General features: G+C 37.1%; 2 long non-coding RNA genes across 3 annotated transcripts in view; one reads left to right on the top strand and one right to left on the bottom strand.

The window, feature by feature from the left end:
* Window positions 1-1583, top strand: part of LOC141584274 (uncharacterized) — a 110665-nt gene extending 109082 nt beyond the window's left edge. Inside the window, exon 3 of the long non-coding RNA XR_012517206.1 lies at window positions 1446-1583. This is a non-coding gene — a long non-coding RNA (uncharacterized LOC141584274). The remainder of the gene's footprint in view (window positions 1-1445) is intronic.
* The window catches only part of LOC141584275 (uncharacterized), a 752462-nt gene that overhangs the window by 330868 nt on the left and 400402 nt on the right, over window positions 1-21192 (bottom strand). The gene's annotated exons all lie outside the window — the stretch shown is intronic.

The following is a 21192-nucleotide window of genomic DNA, read 5'->3' as shown; positions in this document are numbered from 1 at the left end:
CTTCTAAGGTTTTTATGGTATTAGGTCTGATGTTTAAGTCTTTAATCCATCTGGAGTTAATTTTGGTGTAAGGTTTACAAAAGAAGACATACAGGAGGCCAACAAACATATGAAAAAATGCTCATCATCACTGGTCATTAGAGAAGTGCAAATCAAAACCACATTGAGATACCATCTCACACCAGTTAGAATGGCGATCATTAAAAAATTGGGAAACAACAGATGCTGGAGAGGATGTGGAGAAATAGGAACACTTTTACACTGTTGGTGGGAATGTAAATTAATTCAACCATTGTGGAAGACAGTGTGGCGATTCCTCAAGGACCTAAAAATAGAAATCCCATTTGACCCAGCAATCCCATTACTGGGTATATATCCAAAGGATTATAAATCATTCTACTACAAGGACACGTGCACATGAATGTTCATTGCAGCACTGTTTACAATAGCAAAGACCTGAAACCAACCCAAATGCCCAACGATGATAGACTGGATAGGGAAAATGTGGTACATATACACCATGGAATATTATGCAGCCATCAAAAACGATGAGTTCACGTCCTTTATAGGGACATGGATGAACCTGGAAACCATCATTCTCAGCAAACTGACACAAGAGCAGAAAATCAAACACCGTATATTCTCGCTCATAGGCGGGTGTTGAACAATGAGAACACATGGACACAGGGAGGGGAGCACTACACACTGGGGTCCGTTGGGGGGAAATGGGGGAGGGGCTGGGGGGTGGGGAGGTGGGAAGAGATAGCATGGGGAGAAATGACAGATACAGGTGAGGGGACAGAAGGCAGCAAAGCACACTGCCATGTGTGTACCTATGCAACAATCTTGCATGTTCATCACATGTACCCCAAAACCTAAAATGCAATAAAAAAAAAAGGAAAAAAAAATAATAATAGAATGCAAAAAAAAAAATGTTATGATATTATATGGATGTCTTGGGCTTTCATGATTATAACATAAAATGTGGTGAAGAACTCAAGAATGTAATTTCTCTATGTCAAGGCAAACTACTTTTATCCCAACTCCCAAAGATGAATACCCCACGTGTGAAAGCGGAGTTGGGTTTGAAGGGAAAAGAGAGTTGCCTACACGGTCTGTATTACAGGGGCTCTATTAAGGAAGCTGTGGATGGGGCTCTGTATGGAAGGTCCAGGATCTCTAATTGAAATGTTATGTATGTAGAATTTTCCACCCAGGATCTAGCTATAATAGCTATACTAGGATAGTATTAAAGTTATTCTGCCTTGTCAGTTTGACTGCTAATCTGAACTTGTGTTTAGTATTAGAACATATGTACATTAAGTTCTCTCAAATTAAAATACAAGTTAAAAGAAGAATGAGAAATCATGTTTGCCTATTATCATGTTGCGTTTTCATATTATTGGTGAAGATGTAGAAATATAAATATTCTTATATTTTAAAAGGTATTTTGTTAATCTCTATAAAAGTAAGAAATGCAATGATGGCTGAGAAGATGGCCGCCTAAGAACAGCTCAGGACTTCAGCTCCCAGTGAAAGCACAGAGGGTGAGTGGACGCCGCATTTCCAGATGCATTTTTATTGCCCACAGACCAGGAGATGCCCAGGCGGAAGGGTTGCCAGCGCCATTGTTCCGGCCGGTGCGGCTGTTTTGGCCCCTGTGGGGCTGATTCGGCCCCCGCGGCTGCTGTGACCAAACCCTGTAGCGGCGGTTCTCCATACAAAAGCCACTGGTCTGGGAGCCCTCTTAGCTGGCGATCGGAGCCCTGATACAGCAGAGTTGCCCGTTCATCTGAAATAGCGAGCCAGGCCAGGAGATTCCTAGGCAAAAAATCCGCCAGGAGCCAGCTCCGCTGTTTGAGCCGAATCAGTGAGTCACAGCACAAGAGATCCCGGTGCCTTTTCAACAAGCAACTGGAACGTGGGGTCGTTCAACTTAAAAGAAAAGACTCTGAGTCAGGGAGCCAGGTGATCAGGCTCGGTTGGTCCCAGCCCCCCCCCCACCCCCAACAACAACAAAATCAAAAACAGTAATTGGAAACCCTCTGGGTTGAGCCCTTCAAACCAAGCACAGCTGAACCCGGGACTGTCTGGCTCGGTGGGGGTGGGGCGTCCACCATTACTGAGACTCTCCACCACTATGGAGGCAGGCCGCCATTGCCGAGGCAACCCAACATTGCCGAGGCAACCTGCCACAACAGAGAGAGTCTGCCATAACAGAGGCGGGGCCACTGTTGCCAAGACAGTTCTAACTACGCCCATATAAACAGGACTGCAGGGAAGAGCACAGGGCAGCTGGGCAGCTGGGCAAGCTCACAGCTCAGGACTTAAGCCCTAATAAAAGATAGACTGTCTCCACAAGTAGCTCCCTGACCCCCATAGATCCAAAGACTCACCTCATAAAGGAGAGAATGGACTGACAGTAGGTGAGCATCCTTCTGGGACAAAGAAAGCGGAAGAGGAAACTGGCAGCAACCCTTACTGTTCTGCAGCTGCTGCAGGTGATACCCAGGCAAGCAGGGCCCAGAGAGGACCTCAGCAGTCCTACAGCAGAGGGGCCAGACTGTTAGAAGGAAAGCTTAAAAAAAAAAAAAAAAAAAGAAGTAACTTCAGCATCCACGAACTAGAAGCTCACTCAGAGACCCAATCTGAAAGACAGTAACTACAAAGACAACAGGTGGATAAACCCACAAAAATGGGAAGAAAACAGTGCAAAAAGGATGAAAACTCCTGAAACCAGAACACCTCTCCTCCTAAAAGGGATCACAACTCCTCACCAGCAAGGGAACCAGACTGGATGGAGAAGGAGCGTGATGAAATGACAGAATCAGACTTCAGAAGGTGGGTAGTAAGAAACTACAGTGAGCGAAAAGAACATGTTCTAACCCAACACAAAGAAACTAGGAACACTGAAAAAAGATTGGACGAAATGCTAATGAGAATGGATAGCATAGAGAGGAATATAAGTGAATTGATGGAGCTGAAAAACACAATACGAGAACTTCGTGAAGCATGCACAAGCTTCAAGAGCCGAATTGACCAAGCAGAAGAAAGGATATCAGAGGTCGAAGATCAACTCAATGAAATAAAAAGAGAAGGCAAGAACAGAGAAAAAAAGCACAAAAAGGAATGAACAAAATCTTCAAGAAATGTGGGACTATGTGAAAAGACCTAATCTACGTTTGATAGGTGTACCTGAATGTGATGAAGAGAATGAATCCAAGCTTGAAAATACTCTTCAGGATATTATCCAGGAAAACTTCCCCAACCTAGCAAGGCAGACCAATATTCAATTACAGGAAATACAGCGAACACCACAAAGATATTCCTCAAGAAGAGCAACCCCAAGGCACATAATCGTCAGATTCACCAGGGTTGAAATGAAAGAGAAAATGCTAAGGGCAGCCAGAGAGAAAGGTCGGGTTACCCACAAAGGGAAGCCCATTAGACTCACAGCAGATCTCTCAGCAGAAACCCTACAAGCCAGAAGAGATTGGGGGCCAATATTCAACATCCTTAAAGAAAAGAACTTTCAACCCAGAATCTCCTATCCAGCCAAACTAAGCTTCATAAGTGAAGGAAAAATAAAATCCTTTGTGAACAAGCAAGCACTCAGAGATTTCATCAACACCAAACCTGCTCTACAAGAACTACTGAAAGAGGCTCTACACATATAAATAAACAACCAGTACCAGCCACTCCAAAAACACACCAAATGATAAAAGAGCATCAACACAATCAAGAAGCTGCATCAACTAACCAACAAAACAGCCAGTTAGCATCAAAATGACAGTATCAAATTCACATATAAAAATACTATCCCTAAATGTAAATGGACTGAATGCCCCAATCAAAAGGCACAGACTGGCAAATTGGATAAAAAGCCAAAACCCATCAGTGTGCTGTATCCAGGAAACCCATCTTACATGCAAGGATACACAAAGGCTCAAAATAAAGGGATGGAGGAAGATCTACCAAGCAAATAGAGAGCAAAAAAAGGCAGGAGTTGCAATTCTGATCTCTGATAAAATAGACTTTAAAGCAACAAAGATCAAAAGAGACAAAGAAAGACATTACATAATGATAAAAGGATCACTGCAACAAGAAGAGCTAATGATCTTAAATTTATATGCACCAAATACAGGAGCACCCAGATACATAAGGCAAGTTCTTAATGACTTACAAAGAGACTTAGACTCCCACACAACAATAGTGGGAGACTTTAACACCCCATTGTCAATATTAGACAGATCAACCAGACAGAAAATCAACAAGGATATCCAGGACCTGAACTCAGACCTGGAACAAGCAAACCTAATAGACATTTACAGAACTCTCCACCCCAATTCCACAGAATAGACATTCTTCTCAGCACCAAATCACACCTACTCTAAAATTGACCACATAATTGGCAATAAATCACTCCTCAGCAAATGCAAAAGAATGGAAATCATAACAAACAGTCTCTCAGACCACAGTGCAATCGAGTTAGAACTCAGAATGCAGAAACTAACTCAGAACCGCACAGCTTCATGGAAACTGAACAACTTGCTCTTGAATGTTGACTGGATAAACAATGAAATGAAGGCAGAAATAAAGATGTTCTTCAACACCAACGAGAATGAAGACACAACACACCAGAATCTCTGGGACACATTTAAAGCAGTCTCTAGAGGAAAATATATAGCAATGAGTGCCCACATGAGAAGAAAGGAGAGATCTAAAATTGACACCCTATCATCAAAATTGAAAGAGCTAGAGGAGCAAGATCAAAAAAACTCAAAACCTCGCAGAAGACAGGAAATAACTAAGATCAGAGCAGAACTGAAGGAAATAGAGACACAAAAATCTCTTCAAAAAATCAATAAATCCAGGAGCTGGTTTTTCAAAAACATCAACAAAATAGACCACTAGCCAGATTAATTAAAAAGAAAAGAGAGAATAACCAAATTGAAGCAATAAAAAATGATAAAGGGGATATCACCACAGATTCCACAGAAATCCAAACCATCATCAGAGATTATTACAAACAACTCTATGCACATAAACTAGTAAACCTGGAAGAAATGGATAAATTCCTGGACACCTGCATCCTCCCAAGCCGAAACCCGGAAGAAGCCGAAACCCTGAATTGACCAATAACAAGGTCTGAAGTCGAGGCAGCAATTAAGAGCCTACCACCCAAAAAAAGCCCAGGTCCAGATGGGTTCACAGCTGAATTCTCCCAGACATACAGAGAGGAGCTGCTACCATTCCTTCTGAAACTATTCCAGACAATCCAAAGAGAGGGAATCCTTCCCAAATCATTTTATGAGACAAACATCATCCTGATACCAAAACCCGGCAGAGACTCAACAAGAAAAGAAAATTTCAGGCCAATATCCATGGTGAACATAGATGCAAAAATCTTCAATAAAATACTGGCAAACCGATTGCAACAGCATATCAAAAAGCTCATCCACCATGATCAAGTAGGATTCATCCCAGGGATGCAAGGCTGGTTCAACATATGCAAGTCCATAAACGTAATTCACCACATAAACAGAACCAAAGACAAAAACCACACGATTATCTCAATTGATGCAGAAGCCTTTGACAAAATTCAACAGCCTTTATGCTAAAAACCCTCAATAAACTAGGTATTGATGGAATGTATCTCAAAACAATAAAAGCTATTTACGACAAACCAACAGCCAATATCATACTGAATGGGCAAAAACTAGAAGCATTCCCTTTGAAATCTGGCACTAGACAAGGATGCCCTCTCTCACCACTCCTATTCAATATAGTACTAGAAGTTCTAGCCAGAGCAATCAGGCAAGAAAAAGAAATAAAGGGTATTCAAATTGGAAAGGAGGAAATCAAATTGTCTCTATTTGCAGATGACATGATTGTATATCTGGAAGACCCCATCATCTCAGCCCAAAATCTCCTGAAACTGATAAACAACTTCAGCAAAGTCTCAGGATACAAAATCAATGTGCAAAAATCACAAGCATTCCTATATACCAGTAACAGACTTAAAGAGAGCCGAATCAAGAACGAACTGCCATTCGCAATTGCTACAAAGAGAATAAAATACCTAGGAATACAACTAACAAGGAACTTAAAAGACCTCTTCAAGGAGAAATACAAGCCATTTCTCAACGAAATAAGAGAGGACACAAACAGATGGAGAAACATTCCATGTTCATGGTTAGGAAGAATCAACATTGTGAAAATGGCCATACTAACCAAAGTAATTTACAGATTCAATGCTATTCCCATGAAGCTACCAATGACCTTCTTCACAGAACTGGAAAAAAATACCTTAAACTTCATATGGAACCAAAAGAGAGCCCACATAGCCAAGTCAATTCTAAGCAAAAAGAACAAAGCAGGAGGCATCACACTACCGGACTTCAAACTATACTACAAGGCTACAGTAATCAAAACAGCATGGTACTGGTACCAAAACAGAGATATAGACCAATGGAACAGAACAGAGGCCTCAGAGGAAATACAACATACCCACAACCATCTAATCCTTGACAAACCTGACAAAAACAAGCAATAGGGAAATGATTCCCTGTTTAATAAATGGTGTTGGGAAAACTGGCTAGCCACGTGCAGAAAGCAGAAACAGGACCCCTTCCTGACACCTTACACCAAAATTAACTCCAGATGGATTAAAGACTTAAACATCAGACCTAACACCATAAAAACCCTAGAAGAAAATCTAGCAAAACCATTCAGGACATAGGCGTAGGCAAGGACTTCATGACCAAAACACCAAAAGCAATGGCAACAAAAGCCAAAATAGACAAATGGGACCTAATCAAACTCCACAGCTTCTGCACGGCAAAAGAAACAGTCAGTAGAGTGAATCGGCAACCAACAGAATGGGAAAATATTTTTGCAGTCTACCCATCTGACAAGGGGCTGATATCCAGAATCTACAATGAACTAAAACAGATCTACAAGAAAAAAACAAACAAGCCCATTCAAAAATGGGCGAAGGATATGAACAGATACTTTACAAAAGAAGACATACAGGAGGCCAACAAACATATGAAAAAATGCTCATCATCACTGGTCATTAGAGAAATGCAAATCAAAACCACATTGAGATACCATCTCACACCAGTTAGAATGGCGATCATTAAAAAATCTGGAAACAACAGATGCTGGAGAGGATGTGGAGAAATAGGAACACTTTTACACTGTTGGTGGGAGTGTAAATTAATTCAACCATTGTGGGAGACAGTGTGGCGATTCCTCAAGGACCTAAAAATAGAAATCCCATTTGACCCAGCAATCCCATTATTGGGTATATATCCAAAGGATTATAAATCATTCTACTATAAGGACACATGCACACGAATGTTCATTGCAGCACTGTTTACAATAGCAAAGATCTGAAACCAACCCAAATGCCCAACGATGATAGACTGGATAGGGAAAATGTGGTACATATACACCATGGAATATTATGCAGCCATCAAAAATGATGAGTTCACATCCTTTGTAGGTACATGGATGAACCTGGAAACCATCATTCTCAGCAAACTGACACAAGAGCAGAAAATCAAACACCGCATATTCTCGCTCATAGGCGGATGTTGAACAATGAGAACACATGGACACACGGAGGGGAGCACTACACACTGGGGTCCATTGGGGGGAAATGGGGGCGTGACGGGGGGGTGGAGGGGTGGGGAGTTGGGAAGAGATAGCATGGGGAGAATTGACAGATACTGGCAAGGGGACGGAAGGCAGAAAACCACACTGCCATGTGTTTACCTATGCAACAATCTTGCATGTTCTTCACATGTACCCCAAAACCTAAAATGCAATAAAAAAGAAAAGAAGAAAAAAGAAAAAGAAGAAAGTCAGAAATGCACATACCATTTTCACCAGATGTTTCACTTGTTGGAGTTAATCCCACAGAATAACTATTACATGCATGTACAAAATATATGAACAGACATGTTGTTTTTAGCATTATTTATAATTGAAAACTCTCCATTTAAAATATTTGAAACTAATTAACTTTAATATTGATTACTAGAGTACTTTTTAAAAATTATGATACATGTATTTAACAAAATATCAAGGAAACATTTAAAATAATGAGAAAAATATTGGAACATACATAGAAAATAATACTGAGTTATTTTATATGACAAGAGCAAAATGGAAAACAGTATCTTTTTTATTTTATTTTTTAAAATATGCACTTATGCTTGTTTTGCTTTGGAAAATTTCTTGTTGAACATTCCAAGTCTATTAACTATTTTGAGACACAGGACTGTGTTTCCAGAGTGGCAAGTGTATTCCTTTATTAATTTAAAATCCTTTGATATTGCTTATGCAAGTACCACATGCACAAGCTACTTGAAAAATAATACATATGCATTAAATGTATTCTTAAAATGTTTCTCAGAGTAGAGATTTTCAGAATTAGAAATAAAATACTACATTTGAAAAATACAAGTTCATTGAGACTAGTTTGTAATATACCCAATAATCTTTATTATGTAAGTGGTAAATCAATAACATTAATGGCTTCCATTGTTTACCCCTGCCTACATTCACGACCTTCACCATATGACTTAAAGGTCTTCTCTTCTTCTCTCTAAAAGGCAAGGTTTTATTTCCCTATACTTCAATCCTAGCTTATTTGGTGGCTTGTTTGGTCAATGAAATGTGGCAGATCGTATGGTGTGCTAGTTGCAAGCCTAATCACCAAGAAGTGTTGCATATTTTGGCTTGCTTGTTCTTGCCCTCTACCTTCACCATGAAGACGTTCTCAAGGTATTCTGTCGCATAAGAGATACAGAGACATGTGGAAGAGAGCTAAATTGTCTCCATTTTCCCTGTTTAGGCCATTCAAATTTCACAACAGTCAACTGATCCATTGAACTGTAATACCACCAAGATCAGCAGAACCTATTATGTTATTGACCTACAGCTAGTGGCAAATGCATGTGAGCATAGTGCTTATTTGCCCAAATCAACTTCACATAGTGTTACACTATGAACTAAGTAACTATTGTGGTGTCCCACTGAAGTTCTGTGGTTGTTTCGTGGCATTATAACTGACGCCATTTACACAAAGAAATATCAGACTCTTAAGTTGATTCAAGTAATTGTTTTTGTTTTTCAGGCAAATGACTTAAATTTTTGGAATAAGAAACACTGTACAATTAAATACAGTAATCTAAATAAGATGCCTCCCTTTATTCTCATTCAGAATCCTGGCGAGAATTTCCTGGCTTTGTTGTTGCTTTTATAAAGTTTTTATAACAGAAATACTTCTCAAAATGTAATATAAAAATGACTTGAATCAGAATTAACTGGAGTGTTTCAAATAACAGGGCAGTTTTTTGTTATCAGCCCACAATAAGTGAACCAGCTGATTATTTTGCTCACTTAATTTGACAAAGATTTCAGAATATCTGCCCTGGGACATCAGACATCACTTACTTTTTTTTTTCTCAAAACAGCAACAACAAAAAAGATTCTTATGAGACAGTCTGAACAAGCACTTAAAGATGTTTACAGTTAATTTAGAAATAGTTGCTGTTACTCTGCATTAATACTGAGTAATGACACAACTACAAAAATTAGAAGGAATTAGGAAATTTCTGCATTAGAAAAAATCCAAATATAGTAATTTATCTATAGTAGATACAGAGGAACTTTGATTGTATGTTCATTTAAGATTCTTTGTATCAAGAAGCATAACTAAGCAGAAAAATCATTTATGGTTTATCATTTATTTCTACAAAAAAAAACAATGTGTCATTAACATCCCAAGCAAGTCACCAGAGGAATTCTCATTCCAATTACTTAGTAAAGAAAACAAACAAAATAACTGCACTTCAACAAACTCACTGTGCTTTTTAGAACAGCAGATATAATGCTTCAGATGACTGTTGTAGTGAATATAAAATTTCTGAATTATTCCCCTTTTGAGAATGTTCCACAACAACATATTTCAGTTTCCCAAATGCTTGCTCAGAAGTTAACTAAAAGCTAATATTAATCCTCACTCTCATTGATATAAAAATGAATGAAATATTAAACACAAACTATCAACTTCTAATAGATTTATTGCATCTAGTCTGACAAATATTATATATAATGTCTACAATGTATTTTATGTATGATTTGGAGTCTGCTGCATCAAAAATAAAATACTGCTGAGAGCCTAACAATTAAAGATGCTAGGTGTGTATGATGGATCATACCTTTTGTGAGTATTTGGTTCTGTTATTGAGAATAAAGAAATCTCTCTAGTCTGGGTCCTTATTTTATTCTTCTATTTTCTGCTCCAAAGGCCAATGTTGCACTTAGTTTCTAGTAGACCCTCAATTCATGCCAGTAGATTGAATGAATAACGTTTGTTCAATTGGGGAAGTAAAGGAGGTTCTTTTATATGCATTCTATTGCAAAATTGACAGACTCCAAATGGGAGACAATTGCTGAAGAGATTAGATGCTGGTGGCAATATTGGTATAAATCCACTAAATATACAAGGAAAGCAAGACCTAGTTAGCACAAGCATAGTTGATTAGCTGAGTACTCCAATTCTTACTGTTACTCTAGCTTTCTCCCTATACGCTATTCTATTTTACTTTTATTAGAATCCTTGTAACCGGGTTTTCATACATATGAGTATAAAAACAAATAGCTTGAATATAAAATACAGGTGAAACCTGGTATTTATAACTCACCCTACTTTTTTTCCAAGTAGGCATTATAAATATTAAGGCCTTTAAGATAGAGCATTTCATAGTCAGAAATAGTGAAATCCTTTATAGAATAGAAAGATAAAGCATTTTGTAGAAAGGCTAAAGGTGGTAATTATTCACGTTTATATTTGCCAAGCCCTTTAAATCTATTTGTACTGGTAGATATAAATCCTACGACTAGGATGGTGGCAACTTCCTTGCCTTGGAAGCCACTTTTAATCTAGACCACACCCTCAGTGATACTATTTGTTTTCTGACTTTTTGAAGTTTATTTAAACTATGATTTTATTGGTTTTTTTTTCTATTCAAAGCATGTTTAATAAAAATTCATACCACCTTAACTATTTCCAAAAATAGTTAAGTGGTAAAGAAACAAATACTTCAAACAACATTAACTTTGGAATATATATTTTAAAGTGAAATAATAGTAAAGACAAGTTTTTCAATAATAGTTTTTTTTCCATTTGAAAATTTCATTTCTTCTTTTCCAGGAATCTTCTAAGGAGTTTTACTACTAAGTATTACAGAATTTCAGCTTCATGTTGTTACTAAGCTCACCTCAGTAAAATCTACTAAAAATGGCCTTCATTTTATTAATGACTTAAGATAAAAATTCATTTTTCTTTAGAACACAAAGAGTAAGCCAACGTACACTTGGAGATTTTTGTCCCCCACAGCAAACTTTAATTTGGTGGTGGTATTGAATCTAATTTGCTTTTGTTACATGGAAGTGTGTCCTCAAGAGTACAACAATTTCATGAGGAAATTAATTTCAGGACTGTTTTGGAATAATCAGGCAGCCAGGAGCTGTGCGGCCTGAAAACACCTCTGTGGACTGTCTCTTACCATGACATCTGACAAGGTGGCATCTTGCTGTGATGGTCTGAAACATGAGTGCTGATTGGAAGGGGGAAAAAAAGGTAGGTTGATAAATGTTTGGAAGATAATTTTTCCCATAGTTTAATCTCCAAGTGATCTATGCCAAAATCACTTTATTATGGTCAATGTTTAACAGGGCAAATTTAGCCAACATTCAGTAGATAGTTGAATTCATGTGTCTGTAGAAAGAAGCACCCCTGGACTCTAACTTTGAAACACTATGATGATTGCCAATAATAGCAAATGTGTTGTGCCATCAGGGCACAACAAGCACTCTGAAAATTGTTTGCTGTCTAGAAGTTCAGTATGAAAGTTGTTTTATTAATTGATGATGCTCAGGTTAGCTTAACTTTAATGGAGACTGAGTGAAATTAATATTTTAATGTTAGATATGCAACTGGGTCTTTTTACATTGTCACTAAATCCTACTTATTTTCTCATATATCTAACCACTAACCAGATTTTGTTAATTCTTTCCTGAAATGTAGCACAAATTTATCCTTTTCTTCTCCACTGGTATCATAATCCTGACTCAGTCTGTCTTGAGCATCTAATAATAACTACTTACCATTGAGTTCTCCTGTGTGGTGACATTTCCCCCATTATTCATTGGATTCTCTGAACCACCTATCAAGGCAGTATTTTTGTTTAAATAGCATGTTTCTAATAGGGTTTCATAGATATTAATATATATATATATATATATATATATATATATATATATATATATATATTGCACTTAGCAGTGACCAGGAGGATTAAGCACTCCACAACTGTTATCCATTGTCACCAATTATTATCGTCACCAATTATTATTCTCATTATTATTACCATATTACACATGGAGAAAATAAGGTTCTTAGAGGCTAAGTTTTCCAAGTTCAAACAACTGAAACAGAACAAAGTCAAGATTTGAACCCAGATCTGCCTAATTCTAAAGCTTCTGTTCAAAGTGCCATGTTAACTTGCTTTTCATTTATCTCAATAATTCAACAAATATATTTAATGTAATTGATATTTGCCCAAAACAGTGAAAACATATATAGATGTATTCCTTGCTTCAAGTGCTTCGAGGAACTTATACTTAATAAGGGCTATAATGTAAAAACATGTATACACTAAATCATACTAATTAGTATATGCACAAAGCACTCCATTATAGGCTTTACTAAGTATACGCTCCTTGCAGCACTTGAAGCAAGGAATATATCTAATGTAGCAAGCCAGTGTCTTTTAAGTACAGAGACGACAATAAATAATTAAATGTATGCATCTAAATATCTATAATGAAAAACAGGAAGTGAAAACATGCCATAAGAAGATATGCATAAATATGGGAAGTCAGAGAGGAGAAAGAATTTTCAGCAGGAAACAAGAAAGGTTTCATGTAAGTGGCAGACTATCTTTAGAGAGATCCATTTTTTCATCTCTGCAGCAGCATATAAACAGTTTCTCGGTCTCCATATCAACACTGCTTCAGATCAATCTTCCATTAATGCAATATTTATTGTGTCACTTTGTCATTCTAGTGCTTCTACTGGGAGTGGTATGGTATATTAAAGAGGTTGTTGTCTCAGGAGTTAAAAAAAAAAAAAAAAGTACTCTGCTACTTCTAGCATTCCATTATTTCCTCTTAAAGTTGAGGGGGCAAAATAATAAAGCTATCAGAATACACTTTCATGTCACTAGTATTAGTATTAGGAATTCTTCTTGTCATCAACTACAGCTAGAGAAATCACTTGGTCAAAATAAGTTAGCAAACACAAAATGGAGGATAATGCAAGGTGAATTAGTAAATGCACTAGGAGTTTGAAACAAATTTTCTGATTCTACTTCCAGGTATAGTGATTTATTGAATATAGTCCAACCAAAGTGTTTTTCTCATTCAGAACATTTCAGAATATGGTTTTTATTTTACCTCTTTCAATGGTAGTAGTTTTGTTTCCCTACCCATTACTATTCATTTTAGTAGTCATTCCCTTACATCTCCAACAGCCATGATCATTATTATAGCTAGGATTTACCCATGTTATTTTGTTGGTATGTAATTCTATACTTTTTGGCCTATATTTAAAAATATTTAATTTTTAAAAATTTTTGTAAGTACATAGTTGGTATATATATTTATGGGTTACACAAAATGTTTTGATGCAGGCATGCAATGTAAAATAAGCACATCATAGAGAATGGGGTATCCATCCCCTCAAGCATTTATCTTTTGAGTTACAAACAATTCAATTGCATTCTTTAAGTTATTTTAAAATATACAATTAAGTTATTACTAATTACAGTTAACTTATTGTGCTATCAAATAGTACATATCATTAATTCTTTTTTTTTTTTGTACCCTTTAACCATCTTCACTTTCCCACCAAGCCCCTCAGCCTCTGGTAGCCATCTATTACTCTGTTTTTACTTTTACCCTCTATCTCCATGGATCTAGTTGTTTTAATTTTTAGACCCCACAAATAAGTGAAAACATGCAGTGTTTGTCTTTCTGTGTCTGGCTTATTTCATTTGACATAATGATCTCCAATTCAATCCATGCAGTTGCAAATGCCAGATCTCGTTCTTCTTTATGGCTGAATAGTACTCCATTGTCTATATGTATCACATTTTTGTTTTCCATTCATCTGTTGATGGACACTTAGGTTGTATCTAAAACTCAGCCATTGTAAGCAGTGCTGCAACAAATACAGGAGTGCAGATACCTCTTCAATATACTAATTGTCTTTCTTTTGGGTATAAACCCAGCAATGGGATTGGTGGATCATATAATAGCTCAATTTTTATTTTTCTGGGGAACCTCCAAATTATAGTTGTACTAATTTACATTCCCAGCAACAGTATACAAAGCATTCCCTTTTCTCCATCTCCTCACCAGCATTTTTTATCACCTGTCTTTTGAGTGTAAGCCATTTTAACTAGGTGAAATAATATCTCATTGTAGTTTTGATATGCATTTCTCTGATGATTAATGATGTTGAACACATTTTCGTATGCTTGTTTTGGCATTTGTATGTCTTCTTTTGTGAAATGTCTATTCAAAAATTGGGCCCATTTTTTTTATCACATTATTAAATTTTTTTCCTGTAGAGTTGTTTGAGCTCCTTATATTCTGGTTATTAACTCCTTGTCAGAGGAATAGTATGCAAATATTTTCTCCCATTCTGTGGGTTGTCTCTTCAATTCATTGATTGTATCCTTTGCTGTGCAGAAGTTTTTTAATTTGATGAGATCCCATTTGTCCACATTTGCTTTGGTCATCTGTGCTTGTGGGGTATTGCTCAAAAAATCTTTGCCCAGACAAATGTCCTGAAGATTTTCCCAAATGTTGTCTTGTAGTAGTTTTATAGTTTGAAGTCTTAAAGTCTTTAATTCACTTTGATCTGATTTTTTTGTATAGTGAGAGACAGAGGTCTAGGTTCCTTCTTTTGCATAGGGATTGATATGTCTCGGCTGTGTTCCCACCCAAATCTCATCTTGAATTGTAGTTTCCATAATCCCCACCTGTCATGGGAGAAACTCAGTGGAAGGTAGTTGAATTATGGGGCGGTTCCTCTATGTTGCTCTCATAATAATGAGTAAGTTCTCACAAGATCTGATGATTTTATAAAAGTCTTCCATCTTTGCTTGGCTCTCAAACTTCTATCTCCTTCCCCTATGTGAAGAAGTATGTGTCCTTTTCCCCTTCTGACATGATTGTAAATTTCCTGAGGCCTCCCTTGCCATGCAGAGCTGTAAGTCAATTAAACTTCTTTTCTTTATAAGTTACTCTGTGTCAGGTATTTCTTCATAGCAGCATGAGAAAAAATTAATACAGTAAATTGGTGTCTCAGAGGGTAGGGCATTGCTGTAAAGATACCCAAAAATGTAGAAGCAACTTTGGACCGGGGTAACAGGCAGAGGTTGGAACAGTTTGGAAGGCTCAGAAGACAGGAAGATATGAGAAAGTTTGGAACTTTCTAGAAACCTGTTGCATGGCTTTACCCAAAATGCTGATATTGATATGGACAATGAAGTCCAGGCTCACCTGGTCTCAAATGGTGATAAGAAACTTGCTGGAAACTGGAGTAAAGGTGACCCTAACTATGCAAAGAGACTGGCTGCATTCTGCCCCTGCCCTAGAGATTTATGGAACTTTTAACTTGAGAGAGATGATTTAGGGTATCTGGGGGAAAAAATTTCTAAGTGACCAAGCATTTAAGAGAAAGCAGACCATAAAAGTTTGGAAAATTTGAGAAAACCACATTGTCTGGGGAGAAACTCAAGTAGCTGCAGAAATTTGCATAAGTAATTTAACTGTTAATCACTAAGACAATGGAAAAAATGTCTACAGGGGATGGCAGAGACCTTCATAGCAACTCCTTCCATCACAGGCCTCGAGGCCTAAGAGAGCATAATAATTTTGTGGGAGAGGCCCAGGGCCCCCATGCTTTATGCAGTCTTGGGGCATGGTGCCCTGAATCTCAGCTGCTTCAGCTCTAGCTATGGCTAAAAGGAGTCAATGTACTGCTCAGGGCATTGCTTCAGGAAGTGCAAGCCCCAGGTAATGGTGACTGACATGTGGTATTGGAACTGTGAGTACACAGAAATCAAGAATTGAAGTTAGGGAACCTCTGCCTAGATTTTAGTGGATGCATGAAAATTTCTGAATGCCCAGGTGGAAGTTTGCTCAGGGGCATATCTTTCATTGAGAATCTTTCCTAGGGCATTGTGGAAGAGAAATGTAGGGTTGGAGCTCTCACAGAAAGTTACCACTTGAGCACTGTCTAGTGGAGCTGTGAGAAGAAGGCCACCATCCTCCAGACTCCAGCACACAACCTCCTCCAGATTTCCAGGCATATAATGCAAGCTGTAGGGTGATCTATCATCCTACAGCTTGCAATTTGTGCCTGGAAAATCCAGAGATACTCTTTCATGACGTAGGCGGTTATAGCTATAATTTTTCCTCTTAGCGCTGCTTTTTCTATAACCCATAGATTTTGGTATGTTGCATTTCCATTATCATTTGTTTCAAGAAAGTTTTCAATTTCCTTTTTAATTTCTTCTTTGATCTACCAGTAATTCAAGAGCTTATCATTTAATTTTCCTGTATTTGTATAGTTTCTAACATTTCTCTTGTCATTAATTTCTAGTTTTTTCCATTCTAGTCAAACAATATGCTTGATATCATTTCAATATTTTTTAATGCTTTAAGACTTCTTTTGTGACCTAATATATGATTTATCCTTGAGAACAATTTATGTGCTGAGGAAAAGAATGTTTATTCTACAGCTCTTGGATAAAAATGTTTTGTAAATATCTATTAGATTCATTTGGCCTATAGTGTAATTAAGTCTGATATTTCTTTGTTGATTTTCTCTCTGGAAGATCTGTCCACTGCTAACAGTGGGGTGTTCAATTTTCCAGCTATTATTTATTATATTAGGGCCTCTCTCTGTCTCTTTCACTTTAATAATGTTTCCTTTATATATCTGGATGCTCCTGTGTTGGGTGCACATATATTTAAAGTTGTTACATCTCTTGCTAAATTGACACCTTTATCACTGTATAGTGATCTTCTTTGTCTTTTCTTAAAATTTTTATCTTGAAATCTATTTTGTCTGATATAAGTATAGCAATTCCTGATCTTTTTTGTTTCCATTGGCAAGCAAATATATTTTTCTATCATTTTAAGTCTGTGTACCATTTGGGGTGAAGTACGTTTCTTGTAGGCAAGAGATCAATGGGTAGTCTTTTAATCCATTCAGCCAGTCCATTTTTTTGGATTAGAGAGTTTAGTCCATTTATATTCAATGTTATGATTGATATGTAAAGATTTACTCCTGCCATTTTGTTATTTCTTTTCTGGTTGTTAGGTGGTCTTTTCTACCTTGTTTCATTCCTGTCTTCCTCTAGTGAAGATAATTTTCTCTAGTGATATGAATTAGTTAATCATGTTTTATTTTTATTCTTAGTATTCATTGTCTGATTATTGGTTTGAGGTTACGTACAGTGAGGCTGGCAAATACTCTCTTATAACTCACTATTTCAACCCGATAACAACATAACACTATTTGTGTAAATAACCAAGCAAAAAGAAAACTTTAATAAAATCTCGTTTATTAATGGAGCTGAAAAACACAGCATGAGAACTCCATGAAGCACACACCAATTTCAAAGGCTGAATAAACCAAACAGAAGAAAGGATATCAGAGATTGAAGATTAGCTCAATGAAATAAAATGAGAAGGCAAGATTAGAGAAAAAATAGTAAAAAGAAATGAAGAAAGCATCCAAGAAATATGAGATTATGTGAAAAGACCTAATCTACATTTAATAGTTGTACCTGAATGTGATGGAGAGAATGAATCAAAGCTGGAAAACACTTTCAGGAGATTATTCAGAAGAACTTCCCCAACCTAGCAAGGCAGGCCAAGACTCAAGTCCAGGAAATACAGAGATCACCACAAAGAGATTACTCAAGTAGAGTAAACCCAAGGTACATAATCCTCAGATTCCCCAGCAATGAAATGAAGGAAAAAAATGCTAAGGGCAGCCAGAGAGAAAGGTCGGGTTACCCACAAAGGGAAGCCCATCATACTCACTGAAGACGTCTCAGCAGAAACTCTAGGAGCCAGAATAGAATGGGGGTCAATATTCAACATCCTTAAAGAAAAGAGCTTTCAAGCCAGAAATTCATATCTAGCCAAACTAAGCTTCATAAGTGAAAGAGAAAAAAAATTCTTTACAGACAAGCAATTGCTGAGAGATTTCATCACCACCAGGCCTGCCTTACAAGAGCTCCTGAAAGAAGCACTAAACATGGAAAGGAGCAACAAGTACCAGCCACTCCAGAAACGTACCAAATGGTAAAGAGCATCGACACAGTTAAAAAACAGCATTAACTAATGGACAAAACAACCAGCTAACATCAAAATGGCAGGATCAAATTCACACACAACAAAATTAACCTTAAGTGTAAATGGGCTAAATGCCCCAATCAAAAGACATAGACTGTCAAATTGGATAAAAACTCAAGACCCATTGGTGTGCTCTATTCAGAAAACCTATCTCATGTGCAAGGACACATATCATCTAAAAATAAAAGAATGGAAGAAGATTTACCAAGCAAATGGAGAGAAAAAAAGAAAAAGCAGGAGTTGCAAAACTAGTCTCTGATAAAATGGACTTTAAACCAACAAAAATCAAAAGAGACAAAGAAGGACATTACTTAATGGTAAAAGGTTCAATAAAACAAGAAGAGCTAACGATCCTGAACATGTATACACCCAATACAAGAGCACCCAGATACAGAAAGCAAGTTTTTAAAGACCTACAAAGAGACTTAGACTCCCACACAATTATAGTGGAAGACTTTAAAACTCCACTGTCAATATTAGACAAATCAATGAGACAGAAAATTAACAAGGATATCTAGGACTTGAACTCAGCTGGACCAAACAAACCTAGTAGACATCTACAGAACTCTCCATCCCAAATCCACAGAACATACATTCTTCTCAGAACCAGATCATACCTACTCTAAAACTGACCACATAATTGGAAGTAAATCACTCCTCAAAAAAGGCAGAAGAATGGAAATCATAACATACAGTCTTTCGGACAACTGTGCAATCAAATTAGAACTCAGAATTAAGAAACTAACAGAACAGCACGACTTCATGGAAACTGAACAACTGGCTCTTGAATGTCAACTAGATAAACAATGAAATGAAGGCAGAAATAAAGATGTTCTTTGAAACCAGTGAGAACAAAGATACAATGTACCAGAATCTCTGGGACACATTTAAAACAGTGTCTAGAGGGAAATTTATAGCAATAAATGCCCACATGAGAAGTGAGGAAAAATCTAAAATCGACACCCTATCATCAAAATTGAAAGAGTAAGAGGAGCAAGATCAAAAAAAACTCAAAAGCTAGAAGAAAACAAGAAATAAATAAGATCAGAGCAGAACTGAAGCTAATTTTTTGAAAAGATAAATAAAATAGACTGCTAGCCACGTTAATAAAAAGAAAAGAGAGAAGAATCAAATAGATGCAATAAAAATAATAAAGGGGAAATCACCACAGATTACACAGAAATACAAACTATCATCAGAGATTACTACAAACAACTCTATGCACACAAATCAGTAAACCTGGGAAAATTGGATAAATTCCTGGACACTTGAACCCTCCAAGTCTAAACCCAGAAGAAATTGAAATCCTGAATAGACCAATAACAAGAGCTGAAGTTGAGGCAGCAATAAATAGCCTACCAACCAAAAAAAGTCCACATCCAGATGGGTGCACAGCCAAATTCTACCAGATGTACAAACAGGAGCTGGTAGCACACCTTCTGAAACTATTTCAAACAATACAAAAAAGAGGGAATCCTTCCCAAATCATTGTATGAGACCAGCATCATCCTGATACCAAAACCTGGCAGAGACTCAATCAGAAAAGAAAACTTCAGGCCAATATCCATGATGAACATAGATGCAAACATCTTCAATAAAATACTGGCAAACTAATTGCAACAGCACATCAAAAAGCTTATCCATCATGATCAAGTAGTCTTCATCCCAGGGATGCAAGGCCTGTTCAACATATACAAGTCTATAAACGTAATCTGCTACATAAACAGAACCCAAAAACGAAAACCACATGATTATCTCAATAGATGCAGAGAAGGCCTTCGACAAAATTCAACAGCCCTTTATGCTAAAAACTCTCAATAAAAAGATATCGATGGACTGTAATAATAAAAGCTATTTATAACAAACTCACAACCAATATCCTACTGAATGGGCAAAAACTAGAAGCATTCTCTTTTAAATCTGGCACTAGACAAGGATACCCTCTCTCACCACTCCAATCAATATAGTATTGGAAGTTCTAGCCAGAGCAATCAGGCAGGAAAAAGAAATAAAGGGTATTCAATTAGGAAAGGAGGAAGTCAAATTGTCTCTATTAGCAGATGACATGATTGTATATTTAGAAGACCCCATCATCTCAGCCGAAAATCTCCTGAAACTGATAAGCAACTTCAGCAAAGTCTCAGGATAAAAAATCAATGCACAGAAATCACAGGCATTCAATACACCAATAACAGACTTAAAGAGAGCCCAATCAAGAATGAACTGCCATTCACAATTGCTACAAAGAATAAAATACCTAGAAATATAACTAACAAAGGATGTAAAGGACCTCTTCAAGGAGAAGTACAAACCACTGCTCAACAAAATAAGAGAGGACACAAACAGATGGAAAAACATTCCAAGCTCATGGTTAGGAAGAATCAATATTGTGAAAATGGCCATACTGTCCAAAGTAACTTATAGTTTCAGTGCTAACCCCATCAAGCTACCCATGAACCTCCTCACAGAGTGGGGGAAAAAAAAAAAACACCTTAAATTTCATGTGGAACCAACAGAGAACCTGCATAGCCAAGACAATCCTAAGCAAAAAGAACAAACTGGAGGCATCATTCTACCTGAATAAAAACTATACTACAAGGCTACAGTAATCAAAACAGCATGGTACTGGTATCAAATCAGAGATATAGACCAATGGAACAGAACACAGGC

Source organism: Saimiri boliviensis, chromosome 4 (assembly GCF_048565385.1).
Source record: "Saimiri boliviensis isolate mSaiBol1 chromosome 4, mSaiBol1.pri, whole genome shotgun sequence".
NCBI lineage: Eukaryota > Metazoa > Chordata > Mammalia > Primates > Cebidae > Saimiri > Saimiri boliviensis.
Note: the sequence above shows the minus strand (reverse complement) of the source record. Positions and strands in the feature narration are given on the sequence as shown.